At 32.4% G+C, this 17,224-nt stretch overlaps 2 long non-coding RNA genes across 2 annotated transcripts; one reads left to right on the top strand and one right to left on the bottom strand.

Moving 5' to 3' along the window:
• Positions 1-387: 387 nt before the first annotated feature.
• LOC149565723 (uncharacterized) lies at positions 388-11,061 on the bottom strand. The gene is made up of 3 exons (XR_016361505.1): positions 10,952-11,061; positions 935-989; positions 388-577 (listed from the first exon to the last, which is right to left on the bottom strand). It is a non-coding gene; the product is annotated as an uncharacterized LOC149565723 (long non-coding RNA).
• Positions 5,659-8,083, top strand: LOC149565724 (uncharacterized). Its single transcript, XR_016361504.1, has 2 exons — positions 5,659-7,028; positions 7,453-8,083. It is a non-coding gene; the product is annotated as an uncharacterized LOC149565724 (long non-coding RNA).
• Positions 11,062-17,224: the final 6,163 nt, after the last annotated feature.

Genomic DNA, 17,224 nt, shown 5'->3' with positions numbered 1-17,224 from the left:
TCTTCTTTTGTGTTTCTATATCACAATTAAACTTTTGTTAAGACATGTTGCAGTACTCATATATTTACATTACATTACAAATGACCAATCCTCTCAAACAAAAAATTCAATTATAAAGTTAAATGAAAACCATATGCAATTCTAGAAAATAGTACCTAAAAAATGACTATTGTCATATTCTTCATAATAATCTTTTGTCAATAATTACTTGTAGCTTATCTCCATTATAAACATTATTTCCATACTATGATCAATCCCAACACTACTAGCCAATAAATACTAAATGTCATTACTATTGTCATGACTAGTGACATTACTATCATTGCACATTGCTTGGTTGCATACCAAACGCATACAATATGACTATCGTACTCACTACAATTAACATTACAAGCCACAGAGTATTCTCCACTATGAGGAATAGTCTATAATCTACCAATATTATCAAGATTAGTACCATCCATGCCTTTGTTACAAGTTCATCATAGGTAGGTACATGCTCATTTTTATTCTCAACCAACTTAGTCATCACATGTTCTGTGGATATGCTCCATTCAATGCAATGGGGTCAACCAATCTAGAGACACAGTTCAAAAAGTGGAAAACAAATTCTTAAATTGCAGGTGGTCTCAACCTACAAATGTATATATGTGTTCTAATCTATTCTATGAAGTTTTGACTATAGATTGTGTAAGCTTGTCAAGAAGACAATACAATTAGTAAGTTTGCATCTCTGAGATCTATTCAACGACACCATTTGTTTGACTTTTTTTGTTAGCAATCATTACTTTGAACACAAAAACTTATGCCAATAAAGATCTTATGAAATGCTAACATGGATCTTAAGGAAATAATACATAAGGAAGCAAGAAAATTTTGGAAACTTGTAACTTTGACATTTTTGGATTCTAATCAAATGTATAACTTTACTTACTATTTTGTTCTTCACTCAATTGCCAAGCTTGTGTATTCAATCCTTGTTGATTTTCCTAGTTTGCAACCAAAGTATTGTATTAAGAAAAGCATAATCAAACCTTCACAATATTAGATGTAATTAATTAGGTCACTAATTTGTATTCTACATATGCCAAAATAATCTAATGTGTAGCATAATCATTGTGCACACACTAAACATAGTAGATCAAACTATTACTAGTTCTTAGCAAACTTTGCAAAAATATGGTTAGCTAAACAAAGCTATCTGCACGTTTGCAATAGTCAAAGTTAAAAACAACTTCTAATATATTATAAAGTGAGAAGGAGATTACTAGATACATATTGCAGTACATTTGTTGAAGCCTAAAGGGATACTTCACTAAGAAATAAATAACATAGAAATGAAAAGATATATATTATACTATGTCATAGTGGAAAATATTATAGCTTTTACATGCAAATTGTGAACTTTCATTCACAGTAAGCATAAGCTTATACATCATCACTATATTCATGTGGTGGTTGTCATCTTGTAATCATCAGTTCATCAATAAAGAAAGCATCATCTCCCAATTTCTACTACAAGATGAATGCCAAATGGCATGAAATTATTCTCAAATACAAGTTACAAAAAATGACATGAGTAATGGTGCTTTATGGTCTTAGCTACCAAGGCTTCTATATCATTATCATACCATTGCCCAAGAATCTATGTGTTGTCATGTCTTATAATCCATTGGAGTGAAAAGGTTGGATATGTTACCACAAGGTTTATTATGGATCAAAGTGTTTCATTTTCAACAACCGTGCTAAATGGTGATAGTTCACAGAATAATGTCTTGCATGTTAGATTGAAAATGGTGGTCAATTCTTTTGGAATGTGATTTCTAGGAGGGAACTATCTTATTATATCTTGACAATGAAATATGATATGAGCTTCCCTATATTCCTGCACCAAAAGTTTTAGGTAAATTAATTCACCATTAGTCATGAATGGGGATAGAACACGAATTTGATTGGTGTTGGTCGAATGTCTCCCTATCCATCATATCTGAACATGACAACATGCTTATCATAAAAATATCTTTCCAATGTTTTTCTTTGGCATTCATCTGAAAGTTCTAGAAGTTTGTCAAGAATACTAGATTTTGGACTTTCAGAGAGGTGATCTGCATTGCGATCTAATGAAACAAATGCATCAAGAAAATTCATACTTGTGTAATGTGGAGATGAAAAACTTGTTTGCAACAAGGAACATTTCTTAGAATTTACCAAGCATTAGTTAGTTCTAAGATATATCTTCAACTTAGTGTCATTATTTCGTCAATATACATTTTATGGCAATAATCATACAAATATCATTAATATAAATGATTTCATACATACTATTCAATAAATGTGCAATAGATGACTATCATTTACAATGTTTAATTTTGCATCAATGCTTTTCTTAAATGATAATGCATTCCACCATTCATTGCATGTTAATAGTATAATTAGTATTCAAGTTCTAAAGTTCTCTATAGTAATTATAGTATCCTAAATTTACAACCAATTAGATTCGTAACAAAGCTAGAAGAGACATTACTTTCATAATATTTTTATTCATATATCGATACAATACTTATATTACTTGTACATACTTGTTCATTGATAGCATAAAGTGCCCAGATAGAGCACCTAGTCTCCACAATATTCTCCATACGTTGTAGATACATGTAACAATAGGCAAAGGACAATAGTCTCTATGCTATTTTTCATACTTCATACATACATGTAACCATAGGAAAAGGATGATGTGATAATTGAACTAGGACATTAGTACTTTTAATTTATGAGTAGAAGTCAATTTATAGTACTACTAGACAATCAAATAGTTTGTGAAGAGCTTGTAGTTGAAGGAGTTGGAGTAGTCAAATTTGTAGTTGGAGTAGTCAGATCTGCTTCAGTTGCAAGTTGTTTCTCACTTGGATGCTTTTGTTCACATGGAAGACTAGTTCCCTTGGGTAGATCTATGTACAAAGACATGAATGCATTGTACACATTTGTCACTCTTGTCACAAGACATTCACCCAAGTGAGAAACATATGCATTTAATGCATGAACTAGAATAAAATCACATTCATTAGTAATAGCTAGATGCACAGCACTATAAACGCATGATGCAACCTCACACTCTTCAAGTGCTTTATGAGAAAAGAGGCCACTAGCAATAGATGCATGTTGAGTTCCTTGATATGCATGAATTGCTTCATGGTATCCTGTCAGTGGCACAAAGTACTCTCGTACATAAGAATTTGTTAGTTTATCAATGATTGTTGCTTCTTGTACCAACTCCATACAATTCGACAAGAATCGTGAAACACTATCAGCATAGAAGATTGTTCCTAAAGCATTTTCCAGAAAGTCTTCGGCTATCAATGTCTTTAGAGATTGTTCGACACATTCAATAGTCACATATGAAGACATGGCACATTGTAGTTGATTCAATTGGTCCTATAATGGGACAGTCCCACTACGGCCTTGGAATACATACTTTCTTATCCATTTTCAAGTTGTATAGTCTATTATCAACTTTCCAATTGTTAGATTCTACAGTCTTTGAAATTTTTTAAGCTAGTTATATTAGTCACTAGTATAATTCTCTTAGTAGAGGAAGTAATTGCTCAAGATTTTGAAAAACATGTCGCAAGTATTGTCTATAGCACAAGTTTTCATCACTGCAAAGAATCAAGAAGACGCACAATAATACTCTTTAGTTTTGTGATGTTTTGCTATGTTTTATTTATTATAGCAATAAATTAACATTCAAGATGCAGTACATATTATCATTAACATGAAAGTATGGGCTTGTAGGTTTACTTTCAAAAAAAAAAAAATAGTCGGCCTTGAAATTTTCATTATTATTTGTTTTAAAGAAATTTGGTGAAAGTTTGTTTTGATAAATAAATCAATTTTTTATTAACCAATGAGATATTATAATAATGGAAAATATAATAACAAAGTTCTTAAGTGGGAAATGTTCTTTTATTGATAGATTGGTAGAAATGATTCTTATTAAAAATCATTGGACATCAATAGATACCACTTTGCATGGGGCTATGAATTCAAATTTGCATTAATATCTAAGGAAAATATTGTCAATGACATGAAATATGATTATGATCAACATCTTTATTTCAATTGTACCCTATGAATATATTGGTCCCACTCCCTATTCCCTTATCTTCTTCAACATTAAGACTTCTTTCTAAGTGAAATCTATGATGACTCTATTATAAGTTAATCAATATCGAAATTGGTAATATTGCAGCTATGATATGCACATTAGATCTAGGGGTTGGTAACTTTAAAAATAAAAAATAAAAAGAAGAAAGTGAGTTAATTTTGTTGGATCTTTGTGTAACATTTCTAAACATCAATTAGGAACATATAAACTAATTATAACATTTCAAAAAATTTAAATTAAAAATCTAAAAATAATATCTAAAGAGGAAAACTTAATTTAATTTTCCTTTCTTTTTCAGTGAAAACCATTTTTAAGACATCTTAAGGTATCATAATGAATGAGCAACAAATTGAAATTAGTATCTTGTCTAAAGTTTTCTCTTCAATCATAACACTAGATGATTCAACTAAAAGCAATAAATATGATTATTAGTGTTTGATTATGCATCATATGAGGGCCTTTGTGTTTTGGTTGTAAAGTCATAAAATACAACTATAAAGTTTTCAATTGCGTAAACCTCTCTTTTAGAAGTGAAATTGCCTTATTATTATAAAATTAAAATATCTCCAATTTTGATGGGGATATTGCGCTTAGTAGAAAAATAAAGCAAAGCACTTAGTGATGGCATTTCTTTTCACATTCCATAAAATGGTCGAGTAGACACAAGGGGACATCCGGGCCCTAAGGAAAGCTTCAATAACATATGGAGTGGGCGAGAGGACAAGGAATAGTTGAAAATATCTCTCATACCAATGAGATTACTATGCAAATTCATGCACTTCCAAGCACATCATGTTATCCACAAATCCACTCCATAAAGTAACCCATTTTCCAACATAACATGACATCCTAATTTAATGGCCCTCTCAACTTTTACAAGAATGTGATATTATAAAATGCATCAAAAGTTGTAGAAAATGAAATGGACGTCTAAGCTTCTCAAATCAACACACTAATACTTTCTTCTAAACCAACTTAAATCTCTACAAATATATTTTCCAAATGCCTTTTATGACACTTTTTCCACAAAAAGTCTAAGATTCTTCAATTGTCTTATCACACTTCTTCCACAAAATGCATGAAGATTCCTTCCAATTGTTATGGTGAGTTGGTTGGGGTGGGGCCCGGGTAGGAGGAGAGGAGGTGGGTCAACCTTAAGGCATAGTACTCTTCTACTCATTATGTATTAACAATGGTTGATTATGATCCTATTTGTTGTACCAAATAGTGGAATGTCGAATCCAACTATTCTCAATTCAGCATATTATTATTATTTCATATTGTCATAACTTGATTCTTGATTTAAATATACTAATTGTGATGGGTCATCGTTATTCCTATAAATCATTTAATGGAACAAATATTATGCCCTGTCCAACAATGTGTATACGTATGCTACACATGTATAAGTATGTAATATTAGAAAAAATCTCAGCTAATCATTTGGCACTATAGAAAGCTTCATTGCAAAAAAAAATTGGTGGTATGAGGAAAGGCACTAGCAAGTTTCAACAAGCCTTATCTCCAAAAGTATAATATATTCTTAATATTGTCTTGGCTGCCTACAGACTTGATAAGAATACATTAGTAAATCTTCATTAAAATCAGAAATCAAAATAGACAATGCTGCCCTCTGTCTAAAACCTTAAGTTGAATAATGATTTCAAAAATGCCTCTGGTGTCAACTTAATTATCGAGCATGAAGCAATAGATTTAACTTATGTCACAAGGTTTGAGTTTGTGTTTGTATCGGGCATCAAGACGGAAGAAACCTACTGGCTCTAGAAAACGTATATCCAGGAAAGTTTCTTCTCAGAAGACAGAAAGTGTTGATCTTTCTGCAGATGGAATAGTTGATCCTTTGGATACAAACAATTCAGAAGGGCCAGATGCATTAGCAACTCCATAAACTACCACCACTGATACACCATTACAATCCAGCAGTGTAGTGTCTTCTATAGAAGAAACAAATGATGGTTCAAATGAAGTAGTCGAGTCATTTAGCAGATTCAATTTTTTTTGACAAAGACAGTGGAATTTCTTCAGATAACAATGTTGCTGATAAAATCATAGGTAGAATCACTAGAAGCAGAGCTCATGGGAAGGTTTACACGCAAACACTTGTTCATGATTCATTGTTAGAAAAATGCAATCTAATATTTGCTAATAAGATGATAGGCAAGCGTAGTATATTAAGTAAGACTATAAGATCCACTGCCTGGAGAGGACTTGAAAACTTAAGGGAAGGTCTAAAGAAAATAGAAACAACATTTAATCCTGAATTATCATGTTTAGATACTGATTCTGGTGAAAGAAAAATTATTGGCGAGGTAATCCACAATCAATAGGTGACAAAAAGAGGGAGTGGTGCAAGATGGCAAGGCCTTGAGGCAAATCTGGAAAATCACCAAAAGGAACGGGTGAAATCTCCCACAGTTGGTAACAACAGAAATTTTGCAAAAGTGAACAATGATGACCCAGAAAAAGGAGGTTTGGAGGGTCAGGGATTTGTACTAGAAATCGGAGGTCCAGATGAGGATATATCAAATGCTCAGAGAGGTGAATTAAACTTTAATGAAGACCTTCATTCAAGTTCAACGTGGTTTATATTATAGTCAGAAAGGTTTGTCTTCTCCCTTAACTCAGAAGACATAACAGCGGATTTTGAACACAAGAATACACATCAGATTTCTTAGTAAGAGCCAACCTGTAGAAGTACTCAGGATCCATATATCCATAGCTATGGATGTTATGATCGTACAAATCTGCACTGCTAGAATTCAATCAGGGATGATCCTGAGAATCCCCTTCTGCTTTCAAACTATGCTCAATTTCTGCATCTCGTGACTCAGGATTATGACAGGTAGTTATCTTTTCTTACAAATCTCTCCTACATTAGTATTACACACAAAAGAATTATAAAGAGAGAAAATTGGATGTGCAAAATTTTGATCATTCATGCTAGGAAAATCAGTTTGTGTTTATTCTTCAACACTTAGGAGATTAAAATGAAATGAGAATGAAAAGCTCTAATTGACGTCTATGGGACAATAATCTGAGACAATGTTTGTAGAACATCTTATTTTTTCCTTTTTACTCTCTTTCATCTTAATGATGGATCATGTAGAATGATCCAAAATGTAGATGTTAAGAAAAACATACACAATTCAACCCAGAAAAAAGATAAAACATCTTATTTTGTTTAATTTGCAATTATAGTATCACTATTTTCTCTTTTTGGTTGTGTAGTGCATTCACAAGTATCTAATTGCTGGTTTTCATAACAGAGCCGAAGAGAATTTCCAGAAAGCTGTAAAAGTTGATGCTTCTGATGCCTAAGTCATCAGCCGCTCTGCAAACTTTCTGTGGCTGGCTCGGGGTGACCTTTCTGCTGCAGAAGAAGCCTTTTTAGATGCTATTGCAGCAGATCCTGGGAATCCTATTCATGTTGGTAGCTATGCACATTTCCTCTGGAATATTGGGGGTGAAGACACGTTACCCTATCTAGCTTGAGGACATTCTAACCATATTTTGGTCTACTATATCTTGTTGTAGAATTGGGTGTTGCATCAAATTTTAGATATCCTTTGGATTAGTCTACTGGGTATTGAAAATTACTGTGAAATCTCTCATGAATTCAATATTGGTACATGCTGAAATATTTTTTGTAACTAAGGCAGAGAAGACAGATTCATATGTCCCTCAAAAACAAAATGGGATGTCTAAGAGCCTGTAACAAAGTAATGTGGAAGTCTGATTGCATGATTTGCAAGAAAGGTCAAAGAGTTTGATCTACAGACTAAAGATAATTGGTTGTCAGGGGGATCGGTTTGAACCAAGTAACATGATACATGCCTCTCTACTATTTGTAATGAGTGTAATTACATGTTGATATAAATGAATTCATTCTTACCTACATATCTGAAATTGGAATGTGCTGGATACTACAGAAGTATTAAGATCAACACACATTTCTATCGTTCTTGGAACATTTCAAGCGTAGCACACGTAACTCTGTTGTACTATAAATATACTAAGCTTTATGATCTAGTTTCTTAAATAAATGGACCTTTGTGACTGTAAGTCTCAATGCTGGTATATAAAGCATTGAGTGGTTACTGAGTAGGGAAACATTCCAGGAATATGCTTGGAGAGTGGTGAAATAAAAAATATATGTTTTTGTCATTTTGGTGAATACTCGAGTCAATTTTGAGCTGAGGAGGTTTGGGTTTTAATGCCAACCATCGCATATGTCAATGCTCATGTTCAAGGCCTGGTTGTTCAGAACTTCTTCAACCAGGGGTACTGAAAATGGATGATTCTAAGAATTTTATTTTACCATTTTAAAACAGAGAACACACTTTGCATTGTAGTAGATTGTGCAAGTTGCAACGTCAATGCTAGACCCATCAACGTTAAAACCAATACTTGATAATAAGCTATACTTAATGTGCACAAGCCTATTCAAGACACTATCTTAACCAAACGCACATATTTACCTTAAATACACAAGGTAGAGGATCGGCAACAGCAACATAAAAATGGATAGGTAAAAACTGTAAAATTGCAACTTCAGAACATGGGCATGTTTAAGAAAATTACAAATTGTTTCCAACGCAATCAGTGGACACACAAAATTATTATGGAATTTTAGCTTTCTAAGCTCATCATGTGTGTTATGTCAGGTTCATTGGAAATAAATAAGGCATTACATACCATATTGAAATTTTAAAAATATGCATATTATGTTGTGTAGATGCTCTTTTCATAGCCACAATTACATGGAGTGGAGTAATAAAACAACCCTTTACAATTACATCTAGGGTCTAATTGAATAATAAATCAAGTATTGTAGAAAAATATAAGAGTTAAGACAAATAGGCAACTGATAAATTGACAATTGACACAAGGGGGCTAATATATGTGTAGATCTTTTAATATGTCGTTCAATTTGATGTTCTTGAGATGATTGATGTATTGTGCATAATGCAACTAAGCCTGAGATCTAACACTGTAAATTGTTGTGACTATTGAGACAATTATTCTCTTCATTTCTGTTTATCTAGGGGACAAAATTGCACTTGTGATTTTGTTTGGTTAGTGTGATTAGTGATGTGCCTTTTCCCCAAAAAATTATAATCTTCTATTTCCAACAAATTGTTCAGCTTATGCTCGAACAATGTAGATTTTGGAAGTACCTCTGGGGATATTTTGTTACAAGAGGAGTGAAGTAATGGAATCAATATGGATTTTTGGAAGTACCTCTGGAATTGTTATAAGGGAAGTATGAAATTTACAAGGCTCCTAGTAAAAGTTCATTTCTAATTTCACAAGACGAAAGAATGAAAGACATTGCTCAAAATACTATTTGTTGATGATTGTGCAAGCCTTATGTTACAACTAAATATAAATCTGTCCCATCATCAATTTTGGCTTTTTGATCTAAACCTTTGATGATTTCTAGTTTTCCAAATCTTCTCGTTAAACAGGGCTCCCTAGGCACTCAGTTTGAATATTTAAACATACAAGCTGATGGGGAATTATCAAAATTTGGTGAAAAGTGTACTGGATTTGAGTTTTGATATAAAGGGTTCTCCTAATGAGTTAGGAGAATTTTGGTGTGAGGGACCTCTTTACAAGGTAGATTTTGTGTTCAACAAAATTAATTGGACCAAACTAATTAGACCACATTCACTCAGCTATTGCTCTTCACTTAAGAAGTTGCCACGGGCTATGGAAGAATTAAAGGCTCTAAAAGAACTAGATATAGGATTTTCAAGTTATGTCAATCTGCCTAATTTTGGCAAGCTCGTTAATATGGAAAAGTTGATTTTAGCTGGTTGCTTGTCCATTAGAGTTCTGCCTAAAAGAAGGGTGATTTTTTGGAAGCTTTGGAACTTTTGGATGATCTCCATAGAAAGGAAATAGTACTTAACACCTTTCCTTACAATGAACTTATTGATGGGTTTTGTAAGAATGGAGAAATGGAAAGAGCAGAGAGCCTGAAAACTCAGATTGTGAAAGATCGATTGGATCCAGATTCTGCCACATACAATATCCTAATTGCAGGGCACCGGAAGAAAGGTAATATACAGCAGGCCTTACGTTTACTTTCAGAGGCAAAAGATAGAAGCTTTGTGCCAAATGAATTTAGTTATGACATAGTTATAAATGGCCTTTGCAACGAAGGAAACACAAAGAGAGGTGAGGCACCTCTTCAAGGAAAGGCTATTGCTAGGTTATACAGCAAGGAAGAAAATTTTTAGGAAGCAGACAAACTTCTAAGTAAAATGGACAAATAAAGTTTTCTTCTTGATCTCAAATTTGACAGATTTTTAAAAATACTAGAAATATTGCGAAACCCTATTGCATTTTGAAGCAAGAAACAAACACACAAATATATTGTAAGAATAAAATAGTTGACAGATTTGAAAAACATAAGCAATACTATGAAACCCTATCGAATTTTGAAACAAAAAAAAATCAACAATTATATTTTCAGAATAAACTAGATTTTAACCCTCGATCTAAATTTCAAACCAATTATCCATTCACAAACTTATTTTAATGTAAAATATATGCATAGATCTAAAATTTGATAGATTTGAAAAACAAAATAGAAATACTATGAAACCCTATCGAATTTTGAAACAAGAAAACAAACCCACAATTATATTTTCAAAATTAAATATATTTCCCAAACATAAATTTGAAAATAGGCTTATGATTACAAAAACAATGCAACAAAATATTTGATAAAAATAAAAGTATTCAATACTGACATACCTTCTAGTACTGAAGGCAAAGATGAAAGCGCTCAAGAGGTGCAATTAGAAAACAGCCACACAATGTTGTACATAGAAAATAGATTATAGATGTCTACAAGAATTCATAATTAATCCTTACATAGGACAAATGTTGACCAAAATTTGTGCCACAAATATATCAAAAAAATCTCACTTGAATCACATTCCATGCAATAAAACAAATAGTGATGACAAGCCAAGTTCCCACATGCACTCTAATAATGTAAAATGGTTGGTATATTGCTTTAATTGCATGTCTTTGTCATTTGCATTATTTTTTCTTGCTTTTTTCTTGTTTCGATATAATTGTGGCACAAATTTAAGTCAACATTTGTCCTATGTAAGGATTAATTATGAATTCTTGCAAACATCTATTATCTATTTTTATCGAAATATTTTTATATCCCTATAGTTTTGGTGAAAAATAAACGTCTTTTAAAAACAAAAACAAATATATCTCATTTAATCTGATTCATGCAATACGACAAACATACAAGACAAACAAGGTTTACCACCTAGACTCAATAATGTTTTGCTTTTTCTGCTTGTTTTTTATGTGTTTGTTATGGAAATGTTTTTTTATGGCTCTATAGTTTGGGGGAAAATAATATTTTAAATTTTTCATGTACAATACAACTTGGACAAATAAATTAAATGAATTCATTTTGTACACAACAAAACAAAAAACAAAAACTATGAAACTCATGACTATAGCAACCAACTACGAATAAAATGCAAGAAAAATATTTTCTATGAAATTGGAGAAAAATGTCATCACAAATAATGACTATAGTAGAAAAATTATACAAATAAATTAAAGTCTATGATTGGACAAATAAATAAACTCATTCACTTTTCAAGAATGTGACAGTTTCCTGCCGTGGTAGGAACTAATAATATATACAATAAAACAAAATTAATTCCAAACACCATTATTTTAAAACTATAATTACTTTAAACTATGACTAATTAAATTCCACCTAAAAAGATTTATCTAACTTCCTAAAACTTCTAACATTTAACACAAATAAAGTCCTAACTTTAATTTTAATAACATTACTAACCTAACCACTAACTCTTAACTACCCCTAACTACCTCAATCCTCACCTAACCTCCTTACCGAATGCCAAGGCGGATTTCAAGAAAGTTTCCCCCCACGTGGGCACGTGGTCCCCATCTAAATTCCTTGCTTCCCAATATGTCAACCCTAGTCTCCTTGGAAAATTGCATGGAGAGGGAGTCTAACCCAATCCCAATTAAAAATATCCCACCACCCCCCACCCCCCTCCGCAACTCATCTCATTCCACGCATTCAATGCAGTCTTTGATGGCATGGAATGGAGGGAAGGATAGTGATGCCAAGGTGGAGGTGGTGCTGAATTTGAAACTACCTCTTTTTGCATTTATTGAATGTTGACAATAGGAACCCTTGCCAATCTCTTGGCTTGTGCGCTTCTTTGCAGGGTGGAGGGGTGACGTCACCTTCTTAAATGCATTGACTAGGGTATAAAGTGTAAAGTTTCGTGGGTGTTTAGGATAGACATAGGATAGTAAATGTTTTATATTATTATTTTTTTTGTTTATTTAATTTATGATATTACTTAAATAAAAACAAGGGATATTAAAAAGAATCTAGAGGGAATATGCTCTATTTACAAAAGGAATAAATTTTTTTTTCCCATACAAAGACAGAGCAATTTTGCTTTAAGAGATAGATTTTTCTTAAGTCTCTTTTTTTCTAAGTGTTGGATTTTAAAATTTATTTAGTTTACATGGCAAGGATAAAAAAATTTCCAAGGGCTATTTTTTTTTTCCTTAACTATTTAGATTTTCTAATTTATTACAAAGCCAAAGGGGATTTTTTTAAAAATTTGTAAGATAAATAATAGCGTAGTATTTGATGCAATATTTATACATTAATGTAGGAATATTTTTCTTTCCAATAGTTACTAAATTACAATGAAATACCAACTAAATAAATCAAGTTTCCTTAACACAGCTCAAAAATCAAATTCCATAATTTTGTATAACATCATTGCATCTATTTACCGATAAACATATGCATATAATTTTGAATCATAAGGAATATCATATGAAAGGAAAATACTCATTTTTTTTCAACATATGTGGCTCGTCACTTCTTATTCATTTTATTCACACATCTGATTCAAGGACTCCCTCGGGAAAGAACCAAGGAAGAAAATTCGAGATCATAATTGTTTTAAAAATAAGGTTAACAATACATTTTTACAACAGGATCATTATCCCGAGAAGAAATCTCTCATACATTTGAATTGAAACAACTCCTCTAAATTCATGCTTGGCTCCATATCAAGGTAGCCACTATGAAATCTGTAATTTATATCAAGGTAACCATGGAGAAACGAAAATCGACCAGGAGACAAATAGTTTTAACACAAAGACACATACAACCAAATACTTCCATCCCTTTTGGACAATAGGTTCATTAACGAACCAGACTAGAAAAAAGGTGAATTTTTCTAAGGCAGGAGAAGTCGGTCATAGCACCATAACAGATGCCCCTCCTGAGGCTATAATCACAAGAACTTATGTTCTTTCACTTCTCAATTTTCAAAACATAAACATAGTTTGTACTAACAAATAGCGGTCTATATCACCCTACACTCTCCCTCTCTTCATCACGAGGAGAGACTCTGCACTGCCCAGAGTCCAAGTGAAGCCCTCCTCCCGTACATGGCCACTTCTGTCTTATTCAAGGTGAGTAATACCAACACAACCTTTATAGTTTCCCTCATAAATCAAAATGTAAAATACAAAAGAAAATATTTAAGAAAACCCATCACAATCTCATCCTTTACATGTTTCATTATACATACAAATACACACATGTAGAAAGTCTACTTAAGTAATGAAAAACACAACATGAAGACACAAACTTGAAGGACTCCTACCTTCACAAATGGTTATGGCAAATTAAATTTTTGAGAAGAGCTATCATTCTTCCTCCCTCACTCCTGACTTTACTCTCTAAATGTAAAGATTGGGTGAACACTCTTCCACCCTCAAATCTGCAACTAAATAGGCTCCTAACTCAACCACCTAAAAATTGCAATAACTCCAGACTTGACTAAGGGCTTCTAGGGTCTTCTAACTTAACCTTGCCATTAAGGCAAACTTTATGGTGGAGTATAAACTTGTCAAACTTATGGTGAAGTTCCAATTTTCGCACTAAAGTAAAAATGAAATATTTGGGTGGTCACAAAAGTAAATAAAAAGGGCTAGAGAGGTGAAAAATGCTCCCAACCCATACATATACCCCCTAGGCGCTTAGTTTTCATTAATTTTTGCTCCTAGGACCATTTTAGAACCTATTAAATTGCTTAAAAATATTTGGACTTTCTAAAAACCTTAGAAATGAAATCTTACCACTAAACCCTAATTAGGGTAATTAATCCTAATTACCAACTAATTAGACTTAAGTTACTAACCTAATTCGTCTCAGATCATTAGGTTACTTAGCTAACCCTAATTATCATGCAGATATACATATACAAATTACGAATGTCAAGTGACACTATAGAATCACAATTACAAAACATTTAACACTTCACGATTACAAAATGATACACACATTCAATTTACAATACAAATAAAATACAAAACAACATGGTCTGCATCTTTCATTAGACTCAACCCTAGTTTTCACAAATTGTACATAGGGTCAGTTACAGATTCTCCGTTAGATTTCCTCGCTAATAATCTTGCACACTCATTTCACACATCAATAGCTCGAAAAAATCACATGCATATATTTAAAACTCATCTAGATAATCACATAAATCAAAACATCAATCTTTCATATAAATAACTATTTATCTCATTTCTGCTCATATGCTTAACCAATAAAAATCGCATAATCAAGGTATTAATCATATTCTTAATTTTGCATTCATTTACAGTACTACATCATCAATATGCATGTTCATAAAATATTATATAACATGATTAAACATCTCAAAGTAAAACATCACACGACATAAAATAACATAATAATGTCCAATCTGTCTAACAATGTCTCAACATATTGAGTCATAATGTATCAAAATAACAATGTATCGGTTGCACTATGATGAGTTGGGGTGAGGCCTCACATTTTTATTGCAATAAGAGATTTTCTTAGTTGTCGATTCATGAAATGAACCCAATTCGGGCACGTGAATTGGATCCGTGGATTAGGGGTTTTCTTTTTCAATTATGATCTATGGAGGATTCGTGTGTGTGTACACACTAATATATATATATATATATATATATATATATATATATATATATATAATAATTCTTAAACTAAATCATTTCCTTGTATGGATCTACGAATCTAGTATACTCAATAATTGATTTATTTTCACAATTATAAAGAAGATCAACACATTCACATTGAATTATTGAATTACAAAATGAAATTATAATACTTGAGGATCCTCAGGCTATGGCTTGGATCCTTGAGGATTTGGGCTGGATCCTCGATTCTGCTTGTGGATCCTCAGGTTGTGGCTTGGATCCTTGAGGATCCAAGCAAGATCCTTGATTTTTCTTGTGGATCTATCAGGATTCGCGGCCTGCAAATCCTGACAAATCCATAGGCAGAATCAAGGATCCTGCTCAAATCCTCAAGGATCAAAACACAAAGCCGGATCTGGATCCAACCTTTTTAGCACAATTTTGGCAACTAAGGAGATTTTTATCATTAAGCATAACCAAACTTTGATACCATGTTAATGTTTAGCCCAAGAACAACAATATGAAAAATAGAAAATTGGCACAAAAAAGGAATGGTGACTTTATTCTTGGAAAACCCTCCAACTAGAAGGAAAACCCAGCCACACCAAAGAAATGTTCTTTTATTGATAATAAAAAATGTTCAAGTACAATGCTTTCACTTTTGATTGCATTACAATACACTAATAAATCACAATGATAGATCGAAATGAAACTCTTCATATTACATCCAAAGGTCTCTTCAATTTCCAATTACAAGACTTCATATTTCCAAACGCATGCCTATTCACATGACACATATCTCTACATATAATATTATCTCAAATATAATCATAAATTGTCTTCTTCAACTAAAGATGACCATAACGATCATATTTCTATTTCATGAAATTAGAGATAAAGATCTCTATCACAGATACAATCTTCAACAAGAACCAATAAGCTGCTACATATGGGTATCTAGAATCAAAATCCAATGGACCACCTACATAGAAGTTGGAGGGTTTCGAAAACACACCATCTCAGCAGTCATGTGAATGAAGATACCAAAGGTGCAGACTCAACCTGTACCGTGTTGGCCTCCCATGCGCCATGTTGCTGCACTTGAAGGACCCAAAACTTTAATTAATGATATCAAATTTTCAGTATCTATGCTGTAGATCTTGCACTTTGTGGATTATATGGTGCGCGGTTTTTTGGTATCAACATCTTGGATCACACAATGATCCATCATTAGGGACTAACATGGTTGCAAAATATCAAAGTGATTCTGAAGCATTTTCTTAGGTTTCATTATCTTTATCCTAGGACATGGCTGAATTGTTCACAGAAGATGACTGTTTACATTGTGTGATTTAAGATGCAGATGAACTGCATTTAAGAAGTGAATATTTTCAAATTCAAATCTGTTACTGGTTATCTGATTTTTAGTTGTTAGTGTTTTAAATTTCATATTGTATAGACACAGTTTAATCAACATTTTAATCTCAAAAATATAAATGTCTTTTTACATACTTTCTAAGCTAATTCTATCCAAATTCTTTTTTATGCAATTATTTTAAGCCTTTGATAAATTTGTGAAATGAATGATTTGGAACTGAGAATTAAGGAAAAACAACAATGTATCTCGCAATATAGTATACTATATCACACAATACTATACATCCTCTCAGCTAACATTGTTACAGCCTACCATATTTTGTGTGCAATTGCTACAAGTTTCCATCACAAACATTTGCTACAGCTATCATTGTTACAACAGTTGCAAATTTCCATCAAGAACATTTGCTATATGTCACTACCGGCTAACCTATTGCACCTAATTTGGTGAAAGCACAAGTTATAATCCAATATCAAATATATATAGTTTGAGCTGTGTACTCTTTGACAAGATGACATATGCCATTTGTGTATTTAAAGTTTAAAAATGATATTGAACTTAAAACAATGTTCTCGTTTTGAAGGTTCTACATCATGATATTTTCTGGAAAT

Source organism: Cupressus sempervirens, chromosome 3 (genome assembly GCF_028749045.1).
Source record: "Cupressus sempervirens isolate cs-2001-9-10 chromosome 3, ASM2874904v1, whole genome shotgun sequence".
NCBI lineage: Eukaryota > Viridiplantae > Streptophyta > Pinopsida > Cupressales > Cupressaceae > Cupressus > Cupressus sempervirens.
This window is presented reverse-complemented; position numbering and strand designations above follow the sequence as displayed.